Source organism: Staurois parvus, unplaced genomic scaffold, assembly GCF_062004578.1.
Source record: "Staurois parvus isolate SC_StPar_1 unplaced genomic scaffold, SC_StPar_1.0 ptg000267l, whole genome shotgun sequence".
NCBI classification, from domain to species: domain Eukaryota; kingdom Metazoa; phylum Chordata; class Amphibia; order Anura; family Ranidae; genus Staurois; species Staurois parvus.
In genome coordinates, this window is record NW_028318063.1 from 3,337,698 (window position 1) to 3,352,281 (window position 14,584).

The 14,584-nt window shown below is 43.3% G+C and overlaps 1 pseudogene; it reads left to right on the forward strand.

Moving 5' to 3' along the window:
* Nucleotides 1-5,330: 5,330 nt before the first annotated feature.
* Nucleotides 5,331-6,229, forward strand: LOC149459253 (tyrosine-protein phosphatase non-receptor type 11 pseudogene; annotated as a pseudogene).
* The last annotated feature ends 8,355 nt before the right edge of the window (nt 6,230-14,584 follow it).

The following is a 14,584-nucleotide window of genomic DNA, read 5'->3' on the forward strand; positions in this document are numbered from 1 at the left end:
ATCAGGGACACTGTTACTGACTGTACTGGTGTGACAGTGATCAGGGACATTGTGTCTGGCTGCACTGCTATAGTGACACTGTACTGTGTGGATAGTGATCAAGGACACTGGCTGGCTGCACTTTCATACAGTGTCACCAGCACAGCTGTGGCGGAACCGTTCTGCCTGGGCTTCCTCGTGCTGAGCAATGCGTCTCAGCCAATGGTCCCCTTTTCCAGCAAGTCTTCTAATACCAAGGCGGTATTAGAGCTCAAAGACAATCCTTCCCCAATATTCCAAACCACGAACACAGCTCAGTATATACAGCACATGCTGGCAGTAATCCCTGCCCCCTTCAGCCCCACCCCCACCAGACAGTCTGGCACCTGGTTTTCCCCACCCAAAACAAAACTCTACAATACTTCAGCAATCGGCACAGCATGAAATCTAGGGAAGTGGAAGACTACAAGTTCACATTACCCTAAACAAACAGTGTAAAATGCCTGTCTACATAACAGCTGCTAAACATATACACTTAACAAAGTGATAAAACCGGAACAGAAAGGGCAAAATGTTATCACAAAGGTACGGTTTGTCACAGCAGTCATCCAGTGTTTCTGATCACTAATCATCCCAGTAAAATGTCACAAATGCAACAATGTGCTGGGGTGGCTAGTGTTCAAGGACACTATTTGGCTGTCATAGTTAGAACATTAATTAAAAAACAATCACACAAGGGGAAACACTGTTTCCAGATGATCTCCGTTAGAGAAAATGGGAAACTGGCTGCAGCATAAATACTTTTTTCTACAAATGTGATTGCTGTGATTGGTCTCAGCAATCACATGATACAGGACCAATTTCATTGGCCCTTTACCTTTATCTGTGATATGCTAGAGGGCGAGCATGAGCAGCGAGAGCAGGAGTCCCTATATGTACATCCCACTGCCCTCAAGAAGCAGCCATCCGGCCAGGATCCAGCTGAATGGCAGGTTGGTCTATTTCACTTTGTTCATACCAGAAATGCTGTTCCCATTCATCTTGCTCCTCCTGAGGTTCTCACTGAATCGTAAAAAAAAAGGCAGAATATAGAGGATCTCCCATTGCATAAAACAATTTATTAATAAAATGGCATAAAACAAACACTTATACTCACAATAATTGGTGGCCAGCACTCAAGATAATTTGTTCATTCAGGTATAGGAGCCACTCACCACCAGCGCTTCCTGCTTTTGTTTATATTATTATTGTACTCCCAAATTCAGACAGCCAGCTTTCTATTAGTTCAACTCACATACTGGAGTCTGCAAGATCACGCCAGCCCATAGGTTACGTGTGTATGATCTCATGATATAAGTTGTCTAATATCATATGTTTTCTTTGTGCTCATTGATGTGAATATGGGTTTTCTCCAGCCCTGACAATGGACTGTGCATGGAACACATTTCCTACACATGTAAAAAGTCTTTTAATTGCAGGTTATTTTTTCATTGGCATACCCACTACATTGTGGATTGATTTCATCCTTTGGGGTGGGGACCCTCCTTCAGTGTTTTGGTGTTTTAAGAAGTCTTAATTGATGTCTAAAAGAATAAGTCAATGCATTTTAATATTTTTTTTCCTCTAGTTTATGCTGTTACTGAAATCTCTAATAAATGCAATCTCTTGTGTATTCTTTAATCTCTCTTGTCCCTTCTTTAACAATAACCCCCTATTCGTGTCTTTCTCTCTTTTTTCTTAGTAGCCTCCAAACTTATTTTTTATTCTTTTTATTAAAACTTCTCCATAAGAACTACTGTTTGCTCCTTAAAGTCCTTTTGATATGTTTGAGATCCATTTTAGATGATGGCTACTAGAAGTATGTTTAAAGCAGTTTCTTTAAAAAATGTTTTCTGCATATTTTCCCTTCTTAAAAATAACAAAATCTAAAACAAATACCTTGTTATAATGCCACCCTCCTGAGAACATAATTTCATATCTATTAATATTAATGTATCTTAGAAATGCTTCCTTTTATTCAGTAGTTCCATTCCTGATTATGATGATATCATCAATATATAGTTTTCAAAATCCAGTTTCCATTATAAATGTACTTTATTCCATTTTTAAACCTGATATATATTCTAGTGCTTATCTTACTGCATCCAAGCCATCATTTTGTTTTATATTAAAACCCATCTCTGGGCAAAAAATTAAATATTTCTCCATGCAGTGGGGCAGTGGTGTCAGCACTGTACCCGTCAGGTGCTTGTTTTGTCTAGGGGTGAGCAGAAAGCTTATACTCACCTGATCCTTCGATTCTCTGGAAGATAGTGCTCCCCCATGATCCAGCGGTGGACTTTTCCTGCTCTATGGAGCCTACTCGGAGAGTGATGACATCAGGAACAGTCCACTATACAAGACCACTGATGCACAGGGGTGCTGGGTGCAGTCTTGTGCTGGGGGATTGGAGGATCAGGTAAGTATAGTTCCTCTCCCCTAGAAAAAAGAGCAGTTAACCCATGCAGTGCTGGCACAGCTCCACTGCATAAGGAAAGATTTTTTTTTTTTTTCCCGGAGATAGGCTTTAATATGAAAAGAATTCACATTCACTATTGTTGCAAAAAGGTACTCTCTTTGTATGGTATTTTGTTTAGAAACATAATTAATTTTTTGCTGTCTTTCAAAAAGAAGAGATTTGTTATTACTAATTTCTGTAAATAAAAAACATATATTCCCCTAACCTTGAAAAAAGGCATCTATACCATTCATGACTGGTCTCCCTGGTGAGCACTTTTGATCTTTGTGGATTTTGGGTACATAGTATATTCTTGGTATTTTATGGGCATTAGGAATGAAATATCTAGCTTTCTTTTTTTTCCACTATTTCATCTCTTACCTTTTTCATCAAATCTTTCAATTTTTTTTAGTTACAGTTGCAAGAAAAAGTATGTGAACCCCTTGGGATTACGTGGAGTTTTGCATGAATTGGGCATAAAATGTGCTCTGAACGTCATCTAAGTCACAACAATAGAAGAACATAGTCTGCTGAACATAATACTACACAAAGATTAGATGTTGCCATGGTTTAATTGCACATAACATGTAAACATTCACGGTGCAGGGAGGAAAAAGTATGTGAACCTTTGGACTTAATAACTGGTTGACCCTCCTTTGGCAGCAATAACCTCAACCAAACGTTTCCTGTAGTTGCAGATCAGACCTGCACAACGATCTGGAGTAATTTTGGACCACTCCTCTTCACAAAACTGTTTCAGTGTAGCAATATTCTTGGGATGTCTGGTGTGAATCGCTCTCTTAAGGTCATGCCACAGCATTTCAATCGGGTTGAGGTCAGGACTCTGACTGGGCCACTCCAGAAGGCGTATTCTGTGCTGTTGCAGCCATTGGTTTGTTGAATTACTTGTATGCTTTGGGTCATTGTCCTGTTGCCTCACCCATCCTCTGCAGAGCTTCAGTTGGCAGACAGATGGTCGTACGTTTTCCTGCAAAATGTCTTGATAAACTCTGGAATTCATTTTCCCATCAATGACAACAATCCATCCAGGCCCTGAGGCAGCAAAGCAGCCCCAAACCATGATGCTCCCTCCGCCATGTTTTACAGTGGGGATGAGGTTTTGATGTTGGTGTGCTGTGCCTTTTTTTCTCCACACATAGTGTTGTGTGTTCTTCCCGAACAACTCAATCTTGGTTTCATCTGTCCACAGTATATTTTGCCAGTAGTGCTGTGGAACATCCAGGTGCTCTTTTGCATACTTCAAACGTACTGCAATATTCTTTTTGGACAGCAATGGCTTCCTCCGTGGTGTCCTCCCATGTACTCCATTCTTGTTTAATGTTTTCCTTATTGTAGATGTGTCAACAAAAATGTTAGTATGTGCCAGAGATTTCTGTAGGTCTTTAGCTGACACTCTGGGATTCTTCTTTACCTCATGCAGCATTCTGCGCTGTGCTCTTGCAGTCATTTTTACAGGACGACCACGCCTAGGAAGAGTAGCAACAGTGCTAAACTTTCTCCATTTGTAGACAGTCTGTCTTACCGTGGACACATGAACATCAAGGCTTTTGGAGATACTTTTGTAACCCTTTCCAGCTTCATGCAAGTCAACAATTCTTGATCGTAGGTCTTCTGATAGCTCTTTTCTGCGAGGCATGGTTCACATCAGACAGTGCTTCTTGAAACCAGTAAACCCAAAACAGGTGTGTGTTTTTTAAGGGCAGGACAGCTGTCAGCAACACATCCAATATCATCACACTGATTGGAGTCAAAGTTGGCTCACTCCTGGCTCCAATTATCTCTGGGAGAAGTCATTAAGCTAGGGCTTCACATACTTTTTCCTCCCTGCACTGTGAATGTTTACATGTTATGTGCAATTAAACCATGGCAACATCTAATATTTGTGTAGTATTATGTTCAGCAGACTGTGTTCTTCTATTGTTGTGACTTAGATGCCGTTCAGAGCACATTTTATGCCCAATTCATGCAAAACTCCACGTAATCCCAAGGGGTTCACATACTTTTTCTTGCAACTGTAACTCTAAAATAGGATTCCCTTGTAAAATCCTGTATGTGTCATCTTCAAATCTAAGAATAACCTTTGCATTTCTTTATCATAATAATTCATTTAAAATCACAATTCCCCCCTGCCTTTGTCTGCTGGATAAATCACTCTATTCCTGTTTTTTCCAGTTCCCTATTGCCTGCCTTTATGTTCATAGGATTCCTCCCATGAGTTATAGCCACATTTTTTCTATCACTTTCAACCATAGTCTTAAACACTTCCAGAAAATGATTACCGATTATTTTGGGTTAAATATTGAGGTGTTCCCTAGACTACTTTGTGCATATTCTGTCACTCAAGTATTATTATTTGCTCTGGTGGTAAGTCCTGAATTTGATGTGGAATATTTATTAATAGTAAATTTGGAATTATCTACTGTATATAAGTATTAAACTTATTTAAACTTTTATTGAGATCATATTTAAAGTTAGGTCCAAATCATTCATTTCTTCATCCGTAAATATGGCCTCACTTAAGTTAAAAACTTCCTCCCCTAAGACTCTCTTTTCCTTTTATTCTGTTAACCTCCTCTACATCCACTCTTTCTGCCTCTTCTCTTAGCCTGATATTCCTTTGTCCTCCATAATAATTGTGACCCCTCCTGTATCTCCATTCTCTTAGGTTCATATCATTTTACCCATCAAGTGCACACTTATTTGTCCAAAGTGTTGTTTAATTGCTTAAAATTATTATCCATTTGACACTACGAGGGTGGCTTTAAGAGACATGGATGAGAGCATTCCAGGGTCAGATTACATCAATGCAAACTAACTACATCAAGAGTGCTCTGGATGATTCCGAGAGGGGGGGGGGTACCAGCCCTGTAAAGTCTACATAGCCACACAGGGTTGTTTACAGAACACTGTTTGTGATTTCTGGTCCATGGTGTATCAAGAGAACACTCATGTCATTGTCATGACAAATAAAGAGATGGAGAGGTCCAGGAAAAAATGTTTTTGCTATTGACCAGATAAGAATTGCACTAAAGACTATGACTGTATCAGAGTGTCGAGCCTTGCTGCCATCTAGAAAAAGATTACATCTTATGGGAACTACAGATTTCCCACACAGACAGGGATGAGCCTCCAAGACACATTTGGCATTATCAGTACTTGAGCTGGCCAGACCATGGAGTCCCAAATGAACCAGGAGGAGTACTAAGCTTTCTGGAAGAGATCAATGCAGTTCAACAGTCTAGTCCACAGTCTGGGCTATAGTGGTGCACTGCAGTGAAGGCATTGGACGCACTGGTACAGTCATAGTGAAAGATATTCTAGTGGATACCATTAACAGGCAAGGCCTGGACTGTGACATTGACGTCGGAAAGACCATCCAGATGATGAGACAGCAGCACTCCGGTATGGTGCAGACAGAGGCCCAATACAAATATACAAATTCATTTATATGGCTGTACAGAAGTATATTGAGTCCAGGAAGAAATATCTGGAAGGTGAACAGAAGGGAAGGACAAATGAGCAAGACTACACCAACATTTAGTATCCACTTGGGGATAAGCTGAAACCGAAAACGCCAACAGCTACAGCTCCTAGCCATGCACGGGTTAGCAAGGATTCCTCTTGCGTCTATCAGAATCTGTATATTAGAAGCACACATGTGTCAAGCACTATCAATGCTGGCAGATAATCCTTTCCACTTGTACAGGTGCACTGTTCCTGAAAAAGATGGCACCTTTTGTCTCCAAATCCCTGGCCAAGGCTGTTTGTAGTTGCCTTCAGCGCTGCAGCTTACTCTGCCTTGCTTCCCGAGCCAGCTCCAGAAGGGGGTCGACAAGTGTGAGAGAGACGTGAGCTTGCTGCACTTGTAATGGAGAACACACCTACCGTAACTTATTACAAAAGAACAATCTTTATTTGCCTCAGTTGGTTTGGCATAGTATTTATTTAAGTGCCTCAGAAAAAGCAACTGAGTTTTACATTTTTATTTGTTACTTTTTTTTGTTTTACTTGCTTTTGTAAAAATGTGTAATTAAAAAATATAAAAAAATTAAATCTGTTTGCATTCATTATTCTTATTGCCCAAATCTACCCCATGATTATCATTCATATTTTAAAATATTTCTTCCATATTAACCACCCTATTTTAAATAAAATAATAAAATGTAAATATACTTGTGTGTGAATGCACAACTTCTGTGTAACAAGGTACTCAGCTGCAAACTGAAGTGCAGTATAATATTAATTACATTTACTGTATATGCACAACCAGTGCAAGGAGGCAATTGTCCATTTCATTGTCAAATAGGGAAATGGATGATTAAATACAATATTCTCCCATGAGTTGGGATCCTAAATTGAATCAAGGAATAAAAGATATAATCTCTGGCTGAAGTAGTAAATAAATCGTAAGAATGGCTCTTAATGCTACAGCTTTGCATTTCCAACTCTGGAAAAGCTCAACAAGCGACCAGCTTCATGTGACTAAATTAGTGTCCACTGATGATAAACCTGTGCATTAAGGATGTAAGTGAATAATATTTTATTCAGCTATTATATAGCAGTAACAAGCAGTCCACAGCATAAACTGTATAAAAGTAGATGCATAAATAATGTGTGCTAGCAGTCACTAGATTAAGCGCCTACTGGGAGCACAGGAATGCACACTGCAGAGGACTATATTATTGCACCAGAAGAAGTGCCAAAGTGTCAACCTCTTTGCTCCTTGCAAGTTCCCCAAACCAGAAGAGCTTTATCCTGCATTTGTAGCACATTCTAGAGATCATTCAGATCTTCAGTAGGGAGCTGTAAACTGCTGTGGGGAGGCCTTGAAGATTTGATCAGTAACCAATTTGAGTTGTTACCGATCAAACAAAGGTCTTTATGTTCAGTTACAGAAGGACATACTGTATATGTAAACTACAGAATTCACAGCAACCAATCAGAATCTATCTTGCATTGGTGCATTAGTCTGTATTATAATCATCATTAGATCTGTGATTTTCCACCTAACAATGCTTGCATAGATCCAACACTTTATAGTAAGATCTCATCTGGAATATGCAGTTCAGTTTTGGGCACCAATTCACAAAAAGGACTTTGGGGAACTGGAGAAAGTGCAGCAAAGGGCAACCAAACTGATAAGAGGCATGGGGGAGCTCAGCTATGAGGAAAGATTAGAGGAACTGAATTTATTCTCTCTTGAGAAGAGGAGATTAAGGGCTGGAGGGTATGATTAACATGTATAAATACATTGATGGCTCATATAGTGAACTCGGTGTACAGCTATTCACCCTGAGGTCATCACAGAGGACAAGGGGGCACTCAGACAGATTGAGGTAGCAAGTTTCATATGGTGGGAGAGACTCAGGAAAAGTCCTGGAGTAGAGCATGGGAGGAGGTAATGAGGGAGCTAGGGAGCAGGAGGTCTTGGAAGGAACAGAGAGAACGACTTGGTTGGTATTTTGAAGCTGTGGATGGCTTTGTAAGAAGTTGTTCGCATTTTGCATTTAATTCATTCATAAATAATTCATGTAAAGTGGCTGCAAACCCTTATAGTCACCCAGTGACATGACAAGACTCCTACATAAATTGTACCTTTTTATCTGTAGCCCTCTCTTCTTTGCAGCATTCTAAAACACACAGATCAAAGGCTATTTCAAAGACACAGATCAAAGGCAGCTCCAGCAGGCAGCTGGCAGGGATCTAATGTCACAAACTGCACATTTTTCAGTCTGTGTACTGTACTGTACTGACATACTACATGTGGCTGCCATCTGGTTGCTACAAGAAACAGCAGCGCTATTACACTGTGACCCATACATGGAAATGCTTGTACACTGTTTGACACTCCTTTTAGTGCATTGTAATAGTCCTGTGCAGTCCTTTGCTGTGAGTTGGCTATCACTCTGGTGACTGCTCACTTACATTATTGATATGTCTGGAAACCATATAAGAAAGACTAAAAAGTAAAACAAAAAAAATAAAAAAAGGGGGAGCAGACTAGATGGACCACTTAGTTTTCTGCCACATCATGTTTCTTTATACCTGGGGTCTCCAAACTTTCTAAGATGGAATAGCACCTTAAGGACCTGGTAAAGGCAAGCCAAGGGCCAAATTTGGTGCCCAGGCTGCAGTTTGGAGACCACTGACATATACAGTACTGCGGATTACTTTTTACTGGGATATAATGGCTTAAGAAGATATAGTACATTTTTATCATCAGCGGACACTCATCAGCGGTCACAGGAAGCTTATCATAAGTTCAGCCTTTCCAATTTTGGAATTACAAAGCTGCAGCATTACCATCCAATCTTACTATGAATTTATTCCTCTAGCCAGGAGATCGCTTTTTTTATTCCTTGATTCAATAGAGACTTCCAGCTAATGTGACGATATCATCTCTCTTTTTGACACAAAGACAGACATTGGTCTTGCCTATTGTGGAGGTTGTGCATACAGTATACATTGCAACTGCATTATGTTGCACTTCAGTTTGAGATTGCATACCTTGTTACAAGTGTAGCAGGGGAAATTAATCCTGTCTGTGACTGCTGTAATCTGCTGACTGGCATCTCCAGTGTAACCTAATAGTTGGACTGGACACAGACAAGGCAGTGAGGGATTTTAGCCCCCCTTCTCCTCTCAGACTGTAATAGAGAGAGAGCCAATCAGAGGAGCCATTAAAGGAGCCAATGACAGGGACTTTCTCAAGCAGGAGGTGCAGCTGCAAAGCATTGTGGAATATGCAGTCTTGAACAGAAACAGCCTGATAGGCTGATAAAGAAATAGAACTACAAAAGCCATCCTGCTTAGTGAGAGCAGAGTGAAGGTCTCCATCTTGTGTTTTCCTGAGGGGAGGCAGACTGCATGTGGCAGGAGAGAGACTGGACCTGGCAAAGAAGTGCTTATGGTCAGTGCACTGCATGCTTAGTTATCTGCATCAGTCAAGGGAACATACAAACGGAGACTAGAGGCCTACAGTACAGTGCCCACACTGATAGTGTGAACTGCTCATCGTGAACTGACCAGAGGAGCCTGTCATTTCCAGGACGATCGTTTGAGCCTTAGTCACAGGATCTATTGAGAGGGATTTTTCCCACTGTCGGATGACAGGAACACTGCACACATACAGAGACATCATACTTTGCCCATATTCACCAGGCACTGGGTTGTGTAGATGGCCCTGCTGAACAGACACAGTATTCGCTTTGCTCTACAAATACTGCCACGGGATTACAATTATACTTTAAGTGTTTAAGGAGTTTACGTGCATCAATGAAAGTGGCTAGCTGAAGATCCCAAGATTCATCCTGTTACCAAGAGACTGAAGTTACTGATGTCATACATGCACGCGCATGCGTATTCAGGCCTCTATATTGCATGGTGTGTGAGGGAATAGCTTTTTTCTTGGAAAGTAGCTATTAAGCATCAGTTTGGGTACAGTGTTTGCCTACTGGGCTTGTGGTGTCGGGGGGTTAGAAGGGAGAAGTCTGACACAACAGAGAGTCATTCTTCTGCTCTCCTCCTGCTTGGACATCATAGAGCCAAATTTATGTAGAGGAGTTAAATTTACTTTGAGGTTGCCATTTAAGTGTTCGCCTCTGCTCTTGGGGTTATTCATGGTTGGAATCCCCTGAAAGCAGCCTGAGTGTAAAAGTGAGCTATATTGCTTGCGGTCACAGTATTTGCTGTTCTCTTGATTCACCTAATGAATACCTGTTGTTAATGTTTATTACTTCCCATAGAGGTCTTACAGTAAAGCTGATCTCTGTGTTTTATTATAAAGTGTGTGCTTTTCATTGGTCCTTGCACTTACACTATTGCCAGGTGTGTCAGTTGGGGCTGAGACAGTTCTTGGGGTTGAGAGGCAGAGTGGCAGAGTAAACAAACTTAAGCAGCACCTACGGGGGTATCGCTACACAAGATTTCACATGCATGTGCATTATTGTGTATTACAGAATGGTGCAATAGTCATACACTCACTGCTGGGGTTTCAATAACTATATAGAACTTTGGATATAGGAGGTGTTCATTTTTTATGCCCAGTGTTATTACTGTAGCAATCATGCCCACAGAGATGGACGCGGTTCAACCATTTTGGCTCCAACCTCCATCTTGGCAAAGGATCATCCATCTTGTACAAACATATCTCCCCTCATTCTCCCTCTCTGAGAGCCACAGTGACATTTGGTCGGTGTGTGTGTTGGAAGTGTCATAGGCAGGCCAGGGCACAGCAGCAAGCTCCGAGCTATGAACCATCTCTGAGCTGGGTGCCGGACTGGCTGGGAAGCTGAGCAATCTGGCACCTCGTAAAAAGATAACCCAAGCCTTCCCCTGAGTTCAAAGACATTCCAGAGCAGTAAGAAACTAGATAACACTTTTAAAATCCATTTTTCCCCTATGTCTCATATCTTGGAATATGAGAGACTTACATAAAAACCAGGCCTATCTTCAGACTGCTCACGACCAGACAAATCGTTTGATAGGTCACACTCCTTGACTGGAATACCCAGGAAAGCAGAAAATCACATCTCTTGAACCCTTCAAGTATGTATTTCATATTTCATATCTAACGTTCTTCAGATGCGTCTGCATATTAATCTACCCGCGGGTGGAATGTTACTTGTGCCTAGGAAAAGTTATGAGCCAAAATATGAGCTACGAGAGATTTTGGTTCTAGTTTGGGTCTCTGCCCAGACAGTCCCTCCCCAAATGAGGCATTGGTCCTTGGCTTCAGAGACACCCCCTGCTGGGGGACTACAACATACGCTGTCAGGCCTAAGAGTGGAAGTTGAAGAATTCTTCCATTTAACATCAGAACCAACTTGGGAGCCCTTTTGCACTGAAACTTGACCTGTTTAACTGTAATGCACCACCTGGCGGTACCTCTAGCAACCCACGGAATAGGATTCCCTAGAGCACGGAGTCTAAGTCCCAGTCTGTTTGTTCACCAGGGCCCCTGATGGTGGGGATGGACTTGGAGCAGACAGAGACCAGGTCGCGGCCCCTGAGTACACCCACCCGTGGTAGAGGGATCCGCCAGAGGTATATTCTGGAGAAGAGCCTGACGTGAAGAGGCGGATGGGTCCGTGCAGGACAGATGGATGGATGGCTGAGCAGAAGCATGTTCAGACAGGCCAGGTCGGTAACCGTGGGGACAGCGCGGTACAAGGCAGCAGGCACCGAATAGTCGGGTCACTTGCTGGGTCGGTAACAGGAGGTCAGATCCAATGGGGGTATCCAAAGAGAGGTCAAACAGGCCAGGGGTCAGGGCAGGAGAAGGCAGCACGGTCAGGATCAAGCAGGGTCGGCAACAATCAAATAACTGGTAACAGAAGCAGGAACAGGCAGATAAGACCATACGGCAACCAGTGTCAGTGCAGAGCGGATTTAAATAGCGCGCCCTGCACTATCATTGGTGCCAGGCATGCACCCGCAATCCCAAGTGCGCATGAGCGAGTTCCGCCGCCGTCGTGGCCGCCCAGGACCTAGTGCCCGCACGCTAGTGCGAATTGGCACACTGCGCCTGCGCAGAGTCGCGCGCCGCGATGGATCCTGACATTGTCCCCTACGGGCAACCTCTGGGTGCCCAACTGACCTCTCCTCCGTAGGTGGTTGCGATAAAACTCCCAGACAAGTCTGGGGGCATGAACGTTTTGGGCTGGTTCCCATGAGTTCTCCTCAGGACCATAACCCTTCCATTTAATCAGGAACTGTGTCTGGCCACCTCTCTTCCTGCAATCCAAGATTGCTTCCACCTCAAATTACTCTTGTTCGTTAATGGTTACCGCCTCCGGGGGTCTGGACCTCCAATCCGGGAAAGGATCTGGCGTTGCTGGCTTTAGTAGCGACACGTGGAAGACTGGGTGAATCTTAAAAGTTTCCGAAAGTGTGAGTTCATATGCCACTTCATTGACTTTCCGTTTCACCCGGAATGGCCCCACAAACTTCGGTCCCAGTTTCTTGGAAGGGCATGACATCTTTAAATTTGTCGTCGCTAACCAGATCTGATCCCCCAGTTGCAGGATCAGTTTGCCTCTTCTTCTTTTGTCGAACGCCCTTTTACTGTCCTCCTGGGCCTTCGCAATTGCTTCTTGTAGCATCTTGTTGTTAGTAGAAAAAAAATCCAGCATATCTTGTCTAGCAGGAACTGAGCTTTCTGAAACCAGGCCTGGCAAAAATGTGGGGTGAAACCCGTAATTTGAAAAAAATGGGGATTGCCCCGTAGCAGAATGATTTGCGTTATTGTACGCAAATTAGGCTAGTGGCTGGAGCACTAGCCAATCGTCCCGGAGATAAGACGTATAGTATCTTAGGTACTGCTCCAGTGTCTGGTTCGTCCTTTCCATTTGCCCATTTGTCTGAGGGTGGTATGCAGACGAGAACGACAGTCTGATTCCTAACACCTTGCATAACGCCTTCCAGAACTTCGATGTAAACTGGACCCCCCGGTCTGAGACAATGTCTTCTAGGATCCCATGAAGCCTTACTACTTCCTTTACAAAAAGTTGTGCTGTTTCCAGAGCCGAGGGCATGCCTCTCAATGATAGAAAATGGGCCATCTTTGACAGGCGATCTACAATTACAAAGATTGCCGAGTTCCACTATAAAATCCATAGAGATCATCTGCCACGGTCGGTCCGGTATGGGCAATGGTCGTAGTAAACCCCAGGCCTTGCTTCTGGTGGGTTTGTTCCTCTGACAAATGGCACAAGTCTTTACGTACCGTTCACAATCCTTGATCATGCTTGGCCAACAGAATGTGCGCTTGAGCAATTCTCGAGTTTTAGCAACTCCAAAATGACCTGCCAGTGGATGGTCATGGCAGTATCCCAGGACTAAGGTACGGGCCTCCTCGGGTACAGCGATCTGTCCTTCTTTCCAAAGAAGACCCTCCTTGCTCTGTAGGGAGACCCCGGGTGGGTTTGGCATTCCAAAAGATGCGGTCTGTAACATAGAGCGTAGCTCAGTTTGGAGGGCGAGGAAATTCCCTGATGACAGAATAGTATCTGGTTTCGGGGCTTCTTCCAGGTCCTCGAACATGCGCAAAAGGGTGTCGGGCTTTGTGTTCTTGGCTCCAGGTCTATACGTGATATGAAACACGAATCAGGAGAAAAAGAGTGCCCATCTGGCTTGGCATGGTCTCAGGCGCTTGGCTGTCCTCAAGTACTCTAGGTTCTTGTGATCTGTGAATATCAAGATGGGGTGCGTAGCCCCCTCTAGCAGATACCTCCATTCTTCCAGCGCCGTCTTGATAGCCAAGAGCTCCCGGTCCCCTATGTCGTAATTCTTTTTTGCCGATGTAAGCTTCCTTGAAAAGAACGCCACTGGGTGCATCAGCTCCTTGGTACCCTTCCTCTGGGACAGGATTGCCCCTACTGCGTTCTCAGGGGCATCGACTTCCAAAATGTGTGGCAGAAAGGAATCTGGGTGGCTGAGAATAGGGGCTGTAGTAAATAGTTCCTTCAGGGCCTTACATGCTGCTTAAGCCTCAGGTGTCCAGCGGAAACGGACCCCCTGCTTGGTAAGCTGGGTAATGGGAGACATAAGACCCGAGTAGTTTTTAATGAACTTCCTGTAGAAGTTAGTGAACCCAATGAAGCATTGCACGTCCTTTTTGTCCGTAGGTACTGGCCACTCCAGAATGGCGGATATTTTCTGGGGATCCATCGCAACCCCCGTGGTGGAGATGATCAGCCCCAAAAAAGCGATGCTATGCTGCTCAAAGCAGCATTTGTCCGCTTTAGCATACAGTCTGTGTTGATGTAACGCATCAAGCACGCACTTGACATGACCCCTATGGGCCTCCAAGGAAGGGGAGAAGATGACCACGAAAATGTCAATATAGTCCCTGAACACATGATTTATGAAATGTTGAAAAGTGGCTGGGGCATTGCAAAGTCCGAAAGGCATTAACAGGTATTCAAAATGCCCAAACCTAGTGCGAAATGCGGTTTTCCACTCATCCCCCTCCCTTATGCATACCAGATTATACGCACCCCTCAAGTCCAATTTAGTGAACACTACTGTGGATTTTAACCTTTGGAACAGCTCTGGGACCAAAGGGAGTGGGTAGCGATTTTTTAC